This window comes from Saimiri boliviensis, chromosome 13 (genome assembly GCF_048565385.1).
Source record: "Saimiri boliviensis isolate mSaiBol1 chromosome 13, mSaiBol1.pri, whole genome shotgun sequence".
In the NCBI taxonomy this organism is placed as follows: domain Eukaryota; kingdom Metazoa; phylum Chordata; class Mammalia; order Primates; family Cebidae; genus Saimiri; species Saimiri boliviensis.
The window spans coordinates 40,959,612-40,973,472 of NC_133461.1; the positions used below are offsets into that span (position 1 = coordinate 40,959,612).

The 13,861-nt window shown below is 53.6% G+C and overlaps 1 protein-coding gene across 50 annotated transcripts in view; it reads left to right on the top strand.

Annotated features, from left to right (window-relative positions):
• The window catches only part of CELF4 (CUGBP Elav-like family member 4), a 322,490-nt gene that overhangs the window by 276,436 nt on the left and 32,193 nt on the right, over positions 1-13,861 (top strand). The window lies entirely within an intron of this gene.

The window sequence follows — 13,861 nt, forward strand, 5'->3', positions numbered from 1 at the left end:
GACTGAAGGGCCCAGAATTTTGCAGTCCAGATGCAGTGCCTGAGGAGAGACGAGCAGCCTGGAGAATACCGATCTGATCGTATCCCTTCCCTGCTCTGGCTGCGTGTTGGTATCACCTGAGAAGCTTTAAAAAACCAAAACCAAAAATACTGACTGACATCTGGGCTCTGGACCAATCACTCAAATCTATATCTCGGGGGACAGCCAAGGCACCTGGATTGTTGAAGGCCTCCAGGTGATTTCCATGGCAGCCAGGGCTAAGGACCTCTGTCCCATGAGATCTAAGACACCTGCTGTTCATCCCTGAAGGGCTGTCCTGAGGGTGCAGGGGCAGCCGCTGGTGCCGCAGAGTGGGACTCAGGCTCCAGAGGCTCATAAGACAACGTTCTTCTGGGCTTCCTCCTGGGTCTCGAAGGGAGGCCAGCGGGCCTTCTGCAGGTGTTCAGGAAGCATCATTCCTGCAGCTGGGTGGCAGTGCAGGAGGCTAGGCGAGGTGGCCTATGAAGACCAATTCCCAACCCAGGATCACCAGAGGTTCTGGGCGCAGGGTCAGGTGTGGGGGATGGACATGGTGGCTGCAGCTTCCAGGTTAGTCCCTCTTGATTCCCGTGTGACTCCCCTCGGGTTAGACAAGTAACAAAGATGCTGAGGCCTCGCACCTCCCCGGGAAGAGGGACAGCGGGCTGGTAGGCAGCTCCTCCATCGCTGTCCATCCACAGAAAGCAAAGCCCCACAGTCAATATTAAAAAGGGGCCATGGGTCAGAGGGTCAGGGGGTTTGCACCAGTCCCCCAACAATGAGTTTTTCTTTGTGCCTCTGACAGTGGTGGGAGGCACCAAGGAGACCCATGCCTACCCATTCTCCCTGTGCAGCTGCAGAAATTTGGGTCACTACTGGGAGGATCTGAGGCCCACTGAGGGTCAGCCCGTGGCTAGGGTTGGAAGTCTATCTGTGGCCAGGTCGTCTGCAGGCAGTGACCACCGCCCCGCACACAGCCTTATCACCGTGCAGCTCTGCCACCCAGCTAGGAGCCCTGCTCCATGGTTAACAGAGACAAACAGCTCTAAATGGGTCTTTTATTTATTCCCCAGCATTTGTGGCCACCTGGAGTAGATGCTTTGCCCTGTCAACGAGATGCTTTTAACACCATTCCTTGTTCTCTCCTCTTCTTGCCCCTCCTGTCCTGTAGACCACCCTGTCCTCACCCTCCCCTGCAGAAACCTCCCCCCTCCCCTTGCTGGAATAGCCTACTTTGTCTGTCTCCTTGAGAGCCGAGGACAAACTGGCCATAATTTATGCTCCCGCATGATATAAAGGAAAAAAAAAGTCCCCATTATGCTATAAATTATCCTGCGATGGGTGAAATGCAGGAGAGTGTGCCAGACGCCAGCAGAAACCCCATTAGACAACAGAGTTCGGCTGCGAAAAGTCCCCACAGAACTCCGGGGCCGTCTGTCGTGTGCCGTGCGCCTGGTAAGGATAATGTAGCAGATCAAATGTATAATCAGTTACCTGGGGAGACGGCTGCACACCACCACCCCAGCAAAAGGTGACTTCTACATAGAGCCACCGTGGGATCCCGGGCTCCTGCTGAATGGCCTGACTCAAACTCACAGGGCAAGAGTCCAAGGGCCAGAGAGGGAGGCAGCAAGGGGGCAGGTAGAGACAGTTCCCGGACCCCTCACCTGTACTGAATCCCAAGGCTCAGCTCCTCCTGACTCAGGGTCCCTAGGCCTGCTCATCCCCTCTCAAAGTGCAAGGGATGAGAGTGAAGGAGCCATTCCTGGCCCCTCAGAAGGTGGCAACAGACCCCCAGTTCTGGCTGGTTCTGCAAAGGTGCTGCAAGTCCCCCAAAGGCACAGCCACCCCTGCAAACCCCCTTCTCAGGAGCCACACCTCTGCCTAGAGCAGGCCCCAGGGGACAGGGAGGGGCTTTGGGGGATGGAAGGGATATTGCAGTTAGAGGAAAGTCTGCCTGTAGGGCAGATTACTGTGTGATGAGGAGAGAGGACATTTTCAGCCCACGTTCAAGGGAGGGGAAGGCCTGAGGACTCAAAAGGAGAAAGCTTTGCCTCCTGGAGCACCTAGATGACTTCAAGACAGCCAGGCTGTGAGCAGAGGGATTGGCAGGACTGGGGAGGGACTGTGAGGCCAAACTGGGACCCTGGGCAATGGGGACTCCCATGAGCCCACTCCTTTGCAGCTAGCACCAGGCTAGGGGTGTCCCATCCACTCTCCCCTCAGGGCTCTCAGCCAAAGCTCTAGCCCTCAAAAAGCAATGTGGTTACTGGGCGTTTTGCCAGCGGTCTGTGTGGAGATGGAGGGGTGGAGAAGGAAGGGAGGGAGAACTCCAGGCAGTATCCTCTGCTGCCCGGGAGAAGGAAGATCCAGCTCGGTCCAGAACAGCTGGGCTGAGTCCTGGCTTCACCAATGACCAGGTGTGAGTTCTTGGGAATGATATTTAACTTCTCCGTGCCTCAGTTTCTTCATCTGAACAGTGGAAATAATCAAATTCCTGCCATTCCTGCAAAGTGCTGCTCTCGATGTCTGAATCACAGTAACTGAGGAGAAATGAGAACGAACCCCTGTGGTTCTTCTTGTTGCTCTTACAGCCACCACCTGGAGGAGTGAGTCAGAGCCGCAGCCATGGTCAGGGCACCTGGAGCCAGGGGAGGGAGGTGGAGGAGACCAGGCTGAGCAGCGCTGATGGGCAGGAGGGGTTCTGTGATGTGGGAGTTGGGTCCTGCAGGCTCTTGTCATGTAGGGCCTGGGTGCTGTTGCACTGGGCCACAGCAGCAGCCATGGGTGCTGTGAATGAGGAGCCAGATGGAGCCAAGGGAGGGCATGGTGCACTGTGCGGCCAGGTGAAGGTGAGCAGAATGGGCCCAGGGTTGGAGGCCAAGGCCAGGCTTCCAGAGGTCAGAGGAGAGGAGCCAGGCCCTGCACCTTCGGGAGGTGCTTAGATCAGGGTGGGTGGGAGAGGAGGAAGGGGTGTGTGTGTTGTTATGTGTATGTGTATGAGCATTAGTGTGTGTGTCTATGTGTGTGTGTTGAGGTGTGTGGTGTTGTGTGTATATGTGTTGGTGTGTATATTTGTGTGTGTGTGTATGTGCATGAATGTTGCTGTATGTGCATCTCTCTGTGTGTGTTGGTGTGTATCTGCATGTATGTGTATGTGTTGGAGTGTGTATGTGTGTGTATCTGTGTGTGTATATGTATCTATGTGTGTGTATCTGTGTGTGTATATGTATCTGTGTGTATCTATGTGTGTGTATCTGTGTGTGTATCTGTGTATCTATGTGTATCTATGTTGTATCTATGTGTGCTGATGTATGTATTGATGTGTGTGTAGGTTAGTGTGTGTGTATCTATGTATGTGTGTGTTGGGTGTGTGTGCATGTTGGGTGGTTGGTTGTGTGTGTTGGGATGTGAGTTGGGGTGTGTGTCTACGCATGTTGGGGTATGTATGTGTATATGTATGTATGTTGGGGATGTGCCTGTGTTGGGGTATGTGTTAAATGTGTGTGCATGTGTATGTGTGTGTGTGTTGAGTGTGTGGGGGTGTTGTATGTGTTGGGGTGTGTGTCTGTGGTGTGTGTACGTGTATGTGTGTTAATGTATATGTTGCTGTGTGTGTATGTGTGTATGTTGGGGTATATGCATTGGTGTGTGTTGGCGTCTGTATGTGGGTATAGGTTGGGTTATATGCATTGATGTGTATTGGTGTATGTGTGTGTGTATACTGGGGTAATGCATTGCTGTGTGTGTGTGTGTGTGTGCTGGAGTATACGCTTTGGTGTGTGTCGGGGGGGTGTGTGTGTATGTGTGTGTTGGGTATATGCATTAGTGTGTGTTATGTGTATATGTTAAGATATATGCATTGGTGTCTGTTGGTGTGCATGTAGGTATGTTGGGGAATATGCATTGGTGTATGTGTGTGTTGCAGTATATGTGTTGGTGTGTGTTGGGTTGTGTGTATGAGTGTATATTGGGATATATGCATTGGTGTGTATGTTGGGGTGTGCATGCATGTGCATATTGGGGAATATGCATTATTGTGTGTTGTGTGTGTATGAGTGTATCCTGTGTATGTGTGTATGAGTATATGCATTGGTGTGTATGTTGGGGTGTGTGTGTGTGTTTGTGTGTGTTGAGGTATATGTGTTGGGGTGTGTGTGTGTGTGTGTGTGTATATGACTGTATGTTGGAGTATATGTGTTTGTGTGTGTGGTTTGTGCCTGTGTGTGTATGTTAGAGTATATGCATTGGTATATGTTGAGGTGTGTGTGTGAGTGTATGTTGGGGTATATGTGTTGGCTGATGCATGCATTGGTGTGTGTATGTGTGTGTGTGTGTGTGTGTGTTGGGTGTGTGGTACATGTATTGTGTGTGTGTATGTTGGGGTATGTGTGTGGTGTGTGTATTGGGGGTGTGTGTGTGTGTTGGGGTATGTATGTGGTGCATGTATTGGGGGTGTGTGTGTGTGTTGGGGTATGTGTGTGGTGCGTGTATTGAGTATGTGTGTATGTTGGGGTATATGTGTTGGTGCATGCATTGGTGTGTGTGTGTGTTGGGGGGTGTGTGTATGTTGTGGTATGTGTGTGGTGCATGTAGGGGGGTGTGTGTGTTGGGGTATGTGTGTGGTGCATGTATTGGGTGTGTGTGTGTGTTGGGGTATTTGTGTGGTGCGTGTATTGGGTGTGTGTGTGTGTGTTGGGGTATGTGTGTGGTGTGTGTATTGAGTGTGTGTGTATGTTGGGGTATATGTGTTGGTGCATGCATTGGTGCATGTGTGGTGCATGTATTGGATGTGTGTGGTGTATGTAGGGGTGTGTGTGTGTGTTGGGGTATGTGTGTGGTGCATGTATTGGGTGTGTGTGTGTGTGTTGGGGTATGTGTGTGGTGCATGTATTGGGTGTGTGTGTGTGTGTTGGGGTACGTGTGTGATGCATGTATTGGTTTGTGTGAGTGTGTGTGTTGTTACCTCTCCCTCCTACCGTACATCCTTTCACACTCCCTGCTTTTGCAGGTGCTGTTCCCTGGCCTACGACGCCCACCCCTTGCCTTGCCCACAGTGCAAACCCTGCCCATGGATCCTTCAGGGTCCAGCTCAAGCCTTTTAGGTCTCTCTCAGCCCCCCGTATATACCTACAGGTCTCGTCACTCCATGCTCTGTGCCTGCACTATGTCCAGTGCCTACTCATCTCCAGGGAACATTCATTTCCTACTTTCTCAGGATTCCTGAAGGTCAGCGCCTTGTCCCCTGTACCCATCAGCATGCCAGGTTTATGGTAGCCCCACCTCCAATGCTAATTGGACAAATGGATTCATTTATTCATGGCAACACGTATTTATTGAGCATCTACTACATGCCAGGCCACTTAGACATTGGACCTTGCTGCATGAATGAACAAACATGGATGTCTCATTCATGAAGGAGAGAGGTCAGGGGGCATGGAGTGGGTGCCTGTGTAGCCCCTTACATGACATTACCAGACTTGGCTTGGTCTCAGCCTGAGGCAGAGCCACCCCAGGGTTTCAGCAGTGGAGAGACAGGGTCTGCCCTGGATTTTAACTGCCCCCTCTGCTGTTCTGTAGAGAGCAGACAGCAGGGGCTTGGGTGGGTGTCAGAATTGAGGAGGTGATTGTCGTGCCTGGGTGGCTCCAACCTTGGGGAAAAAGGAGGAGAGACAGCAGACCCTGAAATATCTGGAAGGCAGCACTGGTGAAGGGGTGCACGTGAGGGGGACTCCAGTCTCCGGCCTCCTCCACCCCAACATCAAACAATGCCAGACCCAGAGGAAGCCAAGCAGATCAAGGACAGGCACTGCCTCCTGGGGGCGGGGCAGAGAGGGTGAGGGTCTTCATTTGCATCCTATTGCAGGCTCCCACACATGTCCTGATCCCAGCAGCCTTTGATCTGGTTTGATGTCTCCTTCAGCCTTCTTCCCAAGCAGGAAGGCTTTTATCCTCAGAGGCAGCTCCCAGCCCAGCTGTGCCCAGCTCTGTCTCTGACACAGTGCGGTGGAGGGAAGGGGGAGTGTGTCACTCTCTACTGGCTCAGGCTCAGAGCCATCCTGAGGCCTGGTCTGCGGTGACCCTGTGTCTCAGGTGAAGGGACTGGCTCTCGGGAGGATGGCAAACCTGGTCACACAGCTGCAGGTTCTTGACTCTGGCATGAACAGTGGTGCTGGAAACTGTCTGCACCAACCCCCTGGTGGGTAATCCCTGGGTTCTCAGGCTCCACGGATGGGGGTGCAGACCCCTGTCCCTATCCTCTGCATTCCTATTTAGAAGGCAGTTCTGATGTTGTGTGCTGCCCCCCGGGGCAGTGAGCTGGCTCTACAAGGGCTGGGAAAGAGGAAGAAAAGGAAGCTTCTGGGGTTTGGGGTGGAGTGGTCATGCAACCTCAAAAACTGCACATATGGGGCAGGGAGCGGTGGCTCAAGCCTGTAATCCCAGCACTTTGGGAGGCCGAGGCGGGTGGATCACGAGGTCAAGAGATCGAGACCATCCTGATCAACATGATGAAACCCCGTCTCTACTAAAAATACAAAAAATTAGCTGGGCATGGTGGTGTGTGCCTGTAATCCCAGCTACTCAGGAGGCTGAGGCAGGAGAATTGCCTGAACACAGGAGAAGGAAGTTGTGGTGAGCCGAGACGGCGCCATTGCACTCCAGCCTGGGTAACAAGAGTGAAACTCTGTCTCAAAAAAAACAAAAACAAAAACAAAAACAAAAAAAACTGCACATATGTAGATTAGGATGAGTCACTTTGGTCTCTCGTCCCTTAGGAGCCATGGCCGCCTGATAGATCTGGATTGGGAGAATTCGTGGAAATGGCGCGTAGAGACTCAGTAGCTTTGGGGGAAACGTCTGTTCTCGCTCAACCCATGTAGATCTCCTGGTAGGGGCTGGAGAGCATCTCGGTGGTTCCCCAAATGCTGCTGGCTTCTCTGGCTGGACTGGGCTGGCATGACTTTGCTCAGTTCAGTGTCCCTGAGGGTCCTCTCTATACTCCCAGGGTGGGAGTGGGCAACACCGTCCTGCCAACCGGGGTCCCCTTGGGTGAGCAGTAGTAATGGTTAGAACAGCCACAATAATTGGCACTTACGGAGCCTTTTTTCTGTGCCTTGCACTGTGCTAAAAACCTCATTTAATCCTGGACCCACCTGGGGGGTTATATGCCTTGCCTGAGCCTGCACAGCCCAAACGTGGTGGAACCACGATTTGACAAACAGCCTGAGGTAGTATCTGGAGGACATGCTTGGCCCAGCCCTCCTGTTAAGTCGGGTGTGTCTCCCCGTCCCTTGCTACTGAAGGTCCTCCCTGATCCACAGATGAAGTTATAGAGGGGGACATGTCCTTCACCCTCAGAGTCACTGCTTGCGGGCCCAGAGAGATCAGAGGATCCTGGGATCCAGGAAGCACCCTGGGGGGACCCCTGCATGGGATGACCTCTGGGCTGCAGCCTCTGCCTGGCAGCTGAGGAACAGATTCATGGGGTGCTCCGGTCTCTGGAGTCTTGCCCAACCCCTGTCTCTCCCCAAAACCAAAGGCTCCAAAGCACGAAAGAGGCCTCGGCTCTGCCATGGTATCAGGCATTTTCTCCACACCCCTAAACTGCTGCCTTTGAGTTCCAGGTCTCGTAGCAGCCTCTCTGCCCACCCCACCAGCCACTGGACCTCAAAGCCATGTACTCCCCACCCTGGTCCCTGGCCCCAGGGTTCTCCCTAGCTCAGTAACCCCCAACCTTCCCTCAGCAGCTGGAGGGAAGAGAATAGTAAAAATCTACTGCGGTAGTAAAAGGCATTAGCCATCTGAACGCTCGCCCACAGCACTTCTGTAACCGTCTATCCTTAAGCGAGAAACATTGTTTAATGCTGATGGTAATGAGTGAATCGAATTGTGAAAATTAAACCAGAATTTGAGCGTTAGCGCCAGGACACTGGCATTTGGTGAGTCAAGTGGTACTGCTGTCACCTCCCTCCTCACTGCTCAGGGGCCCCCTCACCCTGCCCAGCCAGCAAGATGCTCCCCATGTGGCTACAGTGGGGGGAGCAGCGAAGGCAAAGCCCTGAAACATCCCCCTTAGGAGTTTGTCCTAATCCTGAGGTTCCACTGAGGGTGCCCTGGGCTCTCCTTTTAAAATACAAATCCCTCCAGCCCGAGCCCCATCCTGCCCTGACACCCTGAGTAGAGTGAGCTCAGAAGATTTTGTCTCCCTCACAGAGGAACCCATGGGAGGATGCAAGAGATTCTGGCAACCAGATTCCACTGTCTTTTCATAAGCACTTGTCGCTGCCCGGGGTGCCACCCAGTGCTTTTTACAGGCTGTGAACCAGAGCTCAGAGTTAGACTGGGGTTTCAGGAAAATCAGAGGGTCCTGAGTCAGAGGAATGGGTGATTTTAGTATGCGCTGGTGGAGAGAAGCAGGCAGGAAGCAGGTGAAGAAGCAAAGTCAGGCTTCCTCGGGGTCCCCTTCTTACAAAGCTGCCACAGCCAGGGACCACATGGAGCAGGTGCAAAGGGCAGCCAAAGGTGTCCCTCCACCTCTCCGCCTTTGCTCGAATTCTGGTGTGGGCCTGTTGCCCCTGCACATGTCCCATGCACATCATAACTCCAGCCCACCTCCTCCTGGAAGCCATCAGGGTGTAGCCACTTCCTCCTCCCCGTCTAGCCTCTTCTGGCCTGCATCCTGGAGTTACTGGATGTGTCTATCAGGCCTGTTCTCTGTTCTCTCACCAGGGGCTCCAAGGCAGAGGCTCTGGGCCCACAGACCATGGACTCTGGATTCTCCAGGGATCTCAGAGCCAAGCACAACTCTTTCTCCCCAACTGGGTAAAAGAGAAAACCCAGAAGCGCTCCCAAAACTCATCTCAGATCTTCTGTTCTGACAATTCCCTGGGGCACAGAGTGAGTGCTCAATCAACGCTTGCTGAAGGGGTGGCCAGAGGGGAGACCCAAAGAATGGCAGGGGCTTTGTCCAGCCCCTCCTGAGGTGGCTGTAAGCACCTTCACCTGACACAGAGCTGCAGGCTTCTCCCATCCACAGTTTTATTGGCTTCCCCCAGCCCCGGCTCCTACGCAGATGGGGTGGTGAGTGCAGACTCTGCCTATTCCCTCATGGTGGTTAGACATCTGGGCACAAAGAGCCAAGTTACCCTCTCTGGGTCCAGGCAGGGCTTGGATGAGCACCCACCTCCTGTTGCCCAGCCCTTTGGGGAGTCACACTCCTGTTCCACAGAACAGATGCTCCCTCACACCTGCAGGCACAGGCATTCAGTTTAAAAGAGCAGATGGCAGCAGCAAGGGCTTTGGGATCAGGAAGTCAAGGAACCCCACAAGGCTGGGTTGAGTTTAGGCTCCAGCTGTGGGCAACCTCCTGTGCATCCTGGAGCTGCCTCTCCACCCCAGCTTCCTCGTCTGAAAAAGTGTGAAACCCTTGGTGTTATCCGGGATCCTGCCCAGCACTGCCATTCTATGACCTTGTTCTTCCAGGTTCAGGGACAGCAGTTCTTGGGGCCACTGTATGGCAGCCCTACTGGCCTTCGTCTTGTTTGGATACTTGTGTGTTGTGGATGGCCTGTCTCTCCACCCAGATGGCAGCTCTGGCGAGCAGCTGCGTCTCTCTTGTTTACCACTGTAGAAGCAATGCTTGGAACGGTGTCTGGCACAGAGAAGGCGCTCAGTGAATGGCTGCTGAGTGACTGTAAAACATGCTCCCCTTGCTCTGTCCCTTGACCAGGAGAAATCCGTGAGGTCTCAGTCCCCTCAGCTCAGGTCAGCGGATTTTGTGATCAGTTTCCAACTTCCAGAGCTGAGCCCCTGACCTGAGCTGGGCTCTGTTAAGAGGAGAATCTGGGCTCCCAATGCCAGCCTCCAGTTGCTCACCACGTCTCCGTCTCCAAGCTCCCAGGGGTTCTCAGCGACCTCCCACTCACTCTTCAGCCCCTCCCCACACTAGCTCTGAGGCCACTCCTCACCTCACCACCTTGGCCCAGCACAGCAGCTCCTGCCTGAACATCTCTTTACAGGGGCAGTTCCCGACACCCCAACTGTGGGAAGCAGTGGGCTCAGGGCTGAGGGCTTGCCAAAAAAGGGGGACCACCAGAGCCTCTCCATTACCCTGGGTCCCAGCTCAGGCAACTGGGCAGTGATCAGGGCCTGCTCTGCCTGTACCAGAAGTTAGGGGCTGTGTAGATGGAGGAGGATGGGCACAAACTGGGGAAACTGAGTCATTCTCCAAGACTCTTGTGAAATTGGCATCAGATTCAAGACACCAGCCAAATCGTACCATTGTTTATCTGACACAGCTTGAGACAGTGCCTCAGGAAAGTGGCCAGAAAGGAGGTGGGCAGAGGGGGTAGGAGATGGGGATGTCGTCCATCTCAGTGGGTCGCCTCAGCCTCAGAATCTAATCCAACCTGTTGCTTCAAGTACGTTCCCCATCATGAGATGTGGATCCTCTGCCTTCTCCTCTCACCCTCTTTGACTTCTGCCCCCTCACAGTAGGGGTGACCTTCCAGGCCAAAGCAAGGCAGGGTGAGCACTGCATTTCCTCTTCCTCCTGCACAGAGAAACCCAAGTAGGGACCATTGCCATGGTAATTACCTCTGGGCAGGCACTACCCCTGCAGCAGCTCTTGGGTCCCTAGCCACTACCATGGCAGGAGTATCTCATCACACCCATTTCATAGATCCTGAAACTCAAGTGTGGAGAAGGGAGTGGGAGTGGGAGTCAGTGGGCCTGGCCCAGAAGGAGGTCCACCTGAGAACTCGAAGTCCCTCTAGCCCCTGGTCTGAGAGAGAAGCCTTAGAATCACTTGCACAAGTCACAATTCCCAACTGGAGGACAGTGCAAACTGAACACATTTGAGGATCCTGGAAGCAGACATTTGCGTTGGGTGCAGTCAGTTCATGACTATCTGGAGGAAGTGGGTCTGAAGCTGAGTTTCTCTGGTTTCTTGCAGTCTTCCAGAAAGGTAAGGGTGGCTGTCGTTTCCCTAGGTAAATCCAGATGGGGAGGAAGGAAGAGGTGGAGCCTGGCCGCTTATATGTTTAGAAAGGCCTCGAGCAGGAGGCTCCTTACTGAGAACTGCACAGTGAAGGGAGATTTCAGGGGAGGAGAACGAGGAATTAGGAAAAAACAAAAAACCCAAAACCGGCAAAAAAGGAAGTGGCTGGATAGAAAGGCACGTGTCGATGAATTTTAATGCAATCAGAAAACTGTCATAGTGATAATAAAGGAAGACATTCAGACGTCAGGAGAGGCGAAGGCGAGGAACTGCGGTCCCCGAATGTAAATCAAGCTTGGGCAGAGGAGGTGCCTTCCCTTTCTTTCCTTTTTCTGTCCAAGTGAGGAAATGGAATTTTTAGCAAGAGGGCCAGAGATTAGCAGGGGCAGGTTTCCATTTCTTAGTCTTTCTGAAAACCCTATTCAGTTGAGCCTTTAAAAGGCACCAAAGGTTGAGAGGGAGGTAGGGGGAGTGGGGTGGGGAGGGGGAACTGTTTTAATTACTCCACAAAAGAAGGAAAAGTTCCCATTTCACTTACAGTAAATTGCTGTTGCTGCTTCCAGGAGTCAAACATAAGGGCTCCCCATTCTTTCCTCTGTCTCTGTCATCTTTCCCCGACAGCCTCTTCTCCCAGCTATTTCCAGCTATTCCCCTCTAATGCTCTTGCCTATGTTTTCTGCCAGTTTCTCTCCTCCGCTCCCTTTCGGTTCTGAACTCTATCTCCTCCCATCCCACTTCAGTTTTCCGCTTCCACCCTCCCTCTCTCTCTTCCTTCTCCAGAGACTGGGGTTGGTGGGGAAGGGCTGCACAAGGAACTCTGGACATGAGGTGGGGGTGTGCCCCAAAGTTTTGCCAAGCCACAGGAGCCAGAAGAGCAGTAGGAGACAGGCAGTGGGGCTGGGGCTCTGGGGTCCAGAGCTTCAGGTGAGGCCCACCCAGTTGGAGGGCAGCTGGTGTTTCCTGATCCAGAGCTGGTAATAGGATCAGCAACCATGCCCTGCAGGTTATAGGAGGAGCTGGGACACCAGCACCACGTCATCATTGAGAACTGGCCCAGTGCTGAGTGCATCTGGGTTTAGGAGTACCAGCAGGGCAGAGGGCAGGAGGACTGTGCAGGTAGCTTTCGGAGCGCAGGAGCCTGGAAGCTTCCTCTGCTTTGCTTCAGACCCCAGGACAGCCCCTTAGCTATAAGTGAACTCTCCTGGCAATATGGGCAAGGTGGGGGTTCTCTAGGAGAGTAGGTACCAACCACCTTGAATACAGAAGGACACAGAGTCCCTGAGTGCCTGTGTGTTCAGAGGAAACCATGAACACATGGCCATTTGCAGTTTTGGGGTCTGCATTTCTGCAGCTTTGGCTGTGTGTCAATCATGTAATCATCCACAAACATCCAGTGAATGCCTGCTGAGTGCAGCCACCTCTGGGACTATGTTCCAGTTCCTATGGCTGCATACCAATTTAGGCCGAAACTGAGTGTTGTAAAACAACCGTTTATTTTGCTCATGGATTCCGTGGGTCAGGAATTCACAGGGCACAGCATGGAAGGCCTGTCTCTGCTCCAGGATGTCTGGGTCTCAGCTGGAAAATTCCAAGGCTGGGAGCTGGCATTATCTGAGGACATTCACATGTCTGCTGGTTGATGTTGGCTGTCAGCTGGGGCCTCAGTTCCTTTACATGGGGACTCTTCTACATGGGCTAATTGGGGGTTCACAGTATGGTGGCTGGGTTCCACAGAGCCAACACTCCCCAAAACAGAGCCAACGGGAAGCTGATCTCTTTTATGACCCAACCTCAGAAGTCACCTGGCGTCACTTCTGCCATTTGTTATTTGTTAGAGCAGTCACAAGCCCCACTGAGATTCAAGGGAAAGGAAGATGCCCCCCAGCTCTCAGTGAGAGGAGTGACAGTCACACTGAAGTCAGAGCATGTGGGCTGCGGGCATCTTCTGCAGTGATTCACCAGCGGCTGCAGGCCGATACAGCCCCATGCGCGCCTTGTCACCCTGAGCACACAGCGTGAGGTCAACAAAGCACTTGATACTCATCACAGGTGTGTGGGGGCTGCTGAGGCACCTTCAGGAACAGGCACCCCCAAAGTGCCCAGGGCAGAATGTTGCAGCGTGAAGAAATAGAAGAGCCAGACCATGGAGGGGGGCATGCAGATGGAGGAAAAACCATGTGAGATACCAACGAGGTGTGCCTGGGATGGCACAGGGTGGGCAGTTATTCACTTTGTTCACCCCATCACTGAATGGAGGGCCTGCTGTGCGCCAGGCACTGCCGCTTCAGCAGAGAGGCCTGGTCTCTTTCCCCAGTGAGCATCCCAGGGAATGGGCGGGAAAGGGGAGCTTTCCGAAACCCAGTCATTGTCCTTTGACATTCCAGCCACAGGGATGGGGGCTGAGACAGAGTGAGGGACGGGTAAGAAGGGGCTTGGGGGAGGAAGCAATACTGGAGCTGAGAGCTGGAAGAAAAGGACTGGACCTTTTGATGAGGGCGCTCCAGGCAAGGGAACAGCAGCTGCAAAGGCCCGACGGCAAACCTGACAGTTTTGATTCATTCTGGCGCCTGTAGAGCAGAGCGCGTGAGAGGAGGGAGGAGGGGAACGCAGGCTGCCAGAACGACCCGTGTGCTCTCATGAGGGGCTAGCCCAGGGGCTCTGCCCTTCAGGGTGCCGCTTGCCCTGCAGGCGGGAGGAGGCCGAGTCGCTGCCATCCAGCTCCCGCCTGCCACAGCTTCCCCCGCACCTGTCCCGCGGCTGTGCCCTCCCTCTCCTACCTCACCCGCTTCATCCTTTGCCTCTCCAGCTCCGACTAAGCCTCACCCCGTCACCCTCCCCGTACCC